The sequence below is a fragment of the Akebia trifoliata genome, chromosome 10 (genome assembly GCF_017979445.1).
Source record: "Akebia trifoliata isolate Shusen 1 chromosome 10, ASM1797944v1, whole genome shotgun sequence".
Taxonomy (NCBI): Eukaryota; Viridiplantae; Streptophyta; class Magnoliopsida; order Ranunculales; family Lardizabalaceae; genus Akebia; species Akebia trifoliata.
Genome location: NC_141384.1, coordinates 13,670,882 through 13,675,808, shown reverse-complemented (window position 1 = coordinate 13,675,808; position 4,927 = coordinate 13,670,882). Strand labels below are relative to the sequence as shown.

The 4,927-nt window shown below is 37.1% G+C and overlaps 1 pseudogene; it reads left to right on the top strand.

The window, feature by feature from the left end:
- Window positions 1-387: 387 nt before the first annotated feature.
- LOC147393158 (uncharacterized) lies at window positions 388-1,215 on the top strand (annotated as a pseudogene).
- Window positions 1,216-4,927: the final 3,712 nt, after the last annotated feature.

Genomic DNA, 4,927 nt, shown 5'->3' with positions numbered 1-4,927 from the left:
CAAATTGACATAAATTGATGATGGAATGATGGTGGTTGGAATGTGAGTTATGGATTTTTTTTAAATTTTTTTTAGCACGTTACTAGACATAGGCGGCGAGTTGTGAAAATAAATTATTTGTGAGTGATGTGGTAAGAAATAAAAAAATTTCCTTTTTTAATGTTGTTCATGATGAGGAGAAGATTTCGAGAAAAAAAAAATCAGAAAAAAAATCGCAAAAAAAAAAAAAACTTTCACGCGGTGTGCCATTAGCAGAAAATAGCTTTTGCTGTTTTTATCATCTTCTCCATGTATTTAAAAACGGAAAACAACATAGAAACGTTCTCTCTCCCTCTCTCTCTCTTTCTCTCTCTCCATCTCTGTTACAAATCGATCGATTGACTGATTATGAGGATAAGGAAGAGATAGCCTGTGAACGTGTTGTTCGGATGGGTTCGAAGGCAATCGATGAAGGTGAAGATCTTCATGGCTGTGATGTCTGCAATCTGTTATTTAATCTCTCTAAAGTATTTCGTCCATGATCACAACCACTTCTTCATAGGCTCTGAAGCAAGCCACGCTATAGGAATCATGGTCTTGATTTACAAGCTCACTACCCAGAAGACGTGTTCTGGTATGTCACTAAAGACCCAAGAGCTCACTGCTATATTCTTAGCTGCAAGATTGTTTTGTTGCTACATTATGGAGGCGGACATTCATACCGTGCTTGATTTTGCGACATTAATCCCAACAGTTTGGGTTATATACATGATGCGTTTCAAATTGAATTTTACTTATATCAAGGAACTAGACAACATGAAAATATATTATATGGTGGTTCCTGCTGCCATCCTTGCCTTTTTCATCCATCCTTATACAATTCATAGTCGCATCAACAGAATGCTTTGGGCTTTTTGTACGTACTTAGAATCTGTTTCAGTGGTGCCTCAGCTTCGTTTGATGCAAAATGCAAAGATGGTTGAGCCGTTTACAACACATTATGTTTTTGCATTGGGTATTGCAAGGTTCTGGGCCTGCGCTCATTGGATAATTCTGGTTATTGAGACTCGTGGGAAATATATATTCTACTAGGGAATTGGTAACCTGTGGCTACCAATGGTCCTTCTTTCAGAGATTATTCAGACTTTCATATTGGCAGACTTCTGTTACTATTATGTTAAGAGTGCTGTTATGAGTGGTAAACTGTTGATGAGGTTGCCTTCAAATGTCTAGACCTTCATGTAGCTTTTAAACTTACAATTTGAACAGATGTTGTCATAAAAGATTATTGGTCATAGTTTTCTTATTTAAAATATTAAATGAAAATGTCTTTTCTTAAAAAAAATCAATTTGGTAAAAAAAAAAAGAGCGTTCATTATCTCAACTACTATTGTGGTATCCTCAATTCAATATGTTTTGAAATTTCGAATCGTTGTGGGTCGCCCAAAACGATATTTGATTGGACCATAAAAAAAAAAGAGGGTTGGATTTCGAAAATCAACTATAGCGGTGAATTTTTAGGTGAGTCAACTCAGTTGAACTCGTCTTGCACCATGTAAGGAACTAATTGTTTTAATTTTATTTGCATGTTTTCATAATGTGGTGCTATGATATCCCGATTTTGGTTGTCATAAGTCGAGTCAACACGTTTGAATTTATTGGTTTCATACAATTTGTTGCTTGTTCTTATACATTCCCTTGATATGTTATGATGATATTGTTTCCATGTTATATGAAGATTGAATGCTATGAGATGAGTTAACTCGATGAGTCCATATTTGAATAGGTTATGTGCTAGATTAGGGTGCATGATTTCCTTTTTGATACCCGATTGATATGATGATACCCTTTTGATATCTTGATTGATGGAGTTTTAACTCTAACATATTGATTGATTGGTTTTAATTAATTGATTGGTCTTGATTAATTGTTGATTTTAATTCCTCCTGATTTGCATGCCATGACTTTGATCTTGATAATCTTTTGATGATTGTATTCACTATGATTGTGGCCTATTAATGATTTGATATAGCCTATAAGCCCATTTATCTAAAAAATGCCCCGGGCACACCCCACCCTATTTTGCACACACCACATGCACGTTTACTGTTTTGCACACTTACACGTCCTATATAGCCAACGTGGCACTAGTGCGTGGCCCGGTCTCTTTGGAGATGCGACGTCATTCATGAAAACCACAACTCCAGTCACGTACCTTAGGGTAGATCAAACTGGGGGCATCAATACCGTCTGATCAGGTGATTCTGAGAAGCATATTGATGCACCCAGGCTGGAGCGACCTGAGCCTTTGACCTATTGTAAGCCACATAGTCACATGTCCCGATTGCCAACGTAGTACTAGTACGTGGTCGGTCCCCTCGGAGATGCCAAGCCATTTATGAAAGCTACAACTTTTGACTCGTACCCATAGGTATGTAAAAGATAATCTAAGTATATCAATTGCACTTCTTGGTCAAAACTAGTGCCTAAGCGAGATCTTGCCCCGTTGTACTCTACTGTACGAGGGGGATAGACTATGTCTATTCTAGACGAGAGGTATTTAAGTGAGCCCTTGCTTAGCATTGTGCGCCACCTCTCAATTGGAGATCAAACTGGCTGCTTTTGGCTTCAGAAAAGTGAGTTGAGGTTTTAGATTATCACCTATACGGTATATCAAACCAAGTCATCATGTATCGAGAGGTATATAGGTGTGCTTGGGCAAGGGTGGCTAGATAAAAATGCATTGCACGTAGTAAGCTTAGAGTCTAGAAACCTTCCCTGTAGGTCATGACTCGAACTTATCGTGGGTGTTCCCGGGTTGTTTATTGAATGAAACCTTTCAATTGATGAATGTATGCGAATGATGTGAATGATGAGATTAGAGTGTATGATTGTCCTCAAGGATCAAAAATGTTATTTTTGAAAATTAAAATGGGTGCACCGACCCATTAAAAGATCCATTTCTTGCAAAAATTCAATAATGACTCAGTCCATCTCGACCCAACAATCATGATGGACCGGGCCATTTAAATCGAAATAGAAATCCCATTTTCAAAGAAGAGAAATGATTTACAAAAGAAAAGTATTTTCTAGAAGAAGTGTTCTCTAAAAAATATATATATATTTTCCAGAAAAGGTGTTTTCCATAAGAACAAGATTTTTCAAAGAAAAAATGTTTTCTAGAAGAAAAGAGAATGAAGGAAAAATGATTTACAAAGGATATATTTTTGCATGAACCTTGAAAGTTTTCTTTTTTGCATGAATTGTAAAATTATCAAAATATGTTTTTTTAAAAAGAAAATGATTGCAAAAAATAATCAGAATTATGAAAATTGTTATTCAATAAAAACATTATTTTCAAGAATGCAATAAAATTATTTTTCTTCTGAATAATCATTGAATGGATGAATTGTTTAATCGATTGGTGCACAAGATTCAATAAAATCTCAGGGTTTATTTTATCAAGGGGGTGACACTGAAATTGGTTAAATTCACCTTCAAAGAGGTTACTAGGTTATCATTGTATCTAAGCTCAATTGTCCATAGTCTAGGTAGGGTTGTAAATCCGGTCAGTTAAAGTAAACGTCAATATCAAGTCAATAGTCAGAAATGACCTCAGAATTTCTCAACATCGTCCAGTTGTTCCCTAAAGATCATAGTGCTTCAATCCTACCGGTTGTAAGTAATATCTCAGTCATCAGTCCTAATCAAACTCATGTGGGTCCTTGCCTTGAGTTTTCATGAGTCATTTGGGTTAGCTCGATTCCTTTTTTCCAGTAAGGTCATGTCTTCCTTAGATTGAGTTTACTTTTTTCCTATTGAGTCAAGTTAGTTCATCGAGTCTATAGAGGTGTCTGTCGCCCCATCTGAAATTGATCGGATAAAAGAAATTTTTGAATACCTCGAGCGCATTAACGAATTGACTAATAATTTGATGGATTTCTGTTCTGAACAAGAAGATAAGAGTCGGGCTCAACCTTTAATCGAGTAAGGAAAGGTCTTTGACCTCGAAACATGAAATAATTCCTAAAGAGATTCAAATAGAAACCATCTTATCTTGAGAAGAACACGAGGGGATAATGAATTTACTCAGAAATTTCAAAAGACTTGTTCGTGTGATCATATGAGGGTATGCTAGGTACAAGCTTGGGTGTTGTTCAACATGGAATAAATACTCTTCTATATCGATGGAATCAAAGAAGATGTTATAAAATGTATCAGTGCTATCTGTAGCTACGTGGTTTTCGTCGTCATGACGACCACAACTACTAAATATTGGAGTCGCCACCATTCAAATTGAAAAGGGGTGTGAATGGTCACCCGGTGTGTACCTATCGAAAAATTGCCATTTTTTGGCGTTAGTGATTCGCAACGGATAGGGTTGATCAAACCTAGAGGTTCGGGCAAGCGGCTCTGTTGGAGAAAAGGGAAGGTGTTAGGCACCCCTTTCTCCCCACCACGTGGCGGTAACCTCAAATAACTCGGTCATTTTGATTTTTAAAAGAAAGTGGAAAGTGTGCCACATGGGTACATTTGTTCCCTAAGTAGGGATTTAATTTTGGCTTGATCATAGGATCATCTCATCAATGGAGATGATCCTTGTAGATCCAAGCCTTGAGGTCCATTCATGCTCAACTCATTTGAAATAAAATGAAAAGAGGGGGATGATAGAAGAGGGAAGAAGAGAGGGTAGAGAAAGGAAAAGGGGGGGGGGTGTTGATTGCTCCCACCTTGTACTCTTGGACTTCTTCTTCTTCTTTGAATTCTCTTTAGTCCTTGGTGAGTTGAGAGTGAAGTTATTTCTCTCAGAGTGTGTTATGAGAGAGTAGTGAGGAGGAGTAGATAGAGTAGATTTTTTTCTTATGGAGACTTGGTGTAACCATTTTTGGGGTGAGAGGGGAGGTATTTATAGGTGTTTGGAGGGGGTTTGGGGGTATAATGGGGTTTT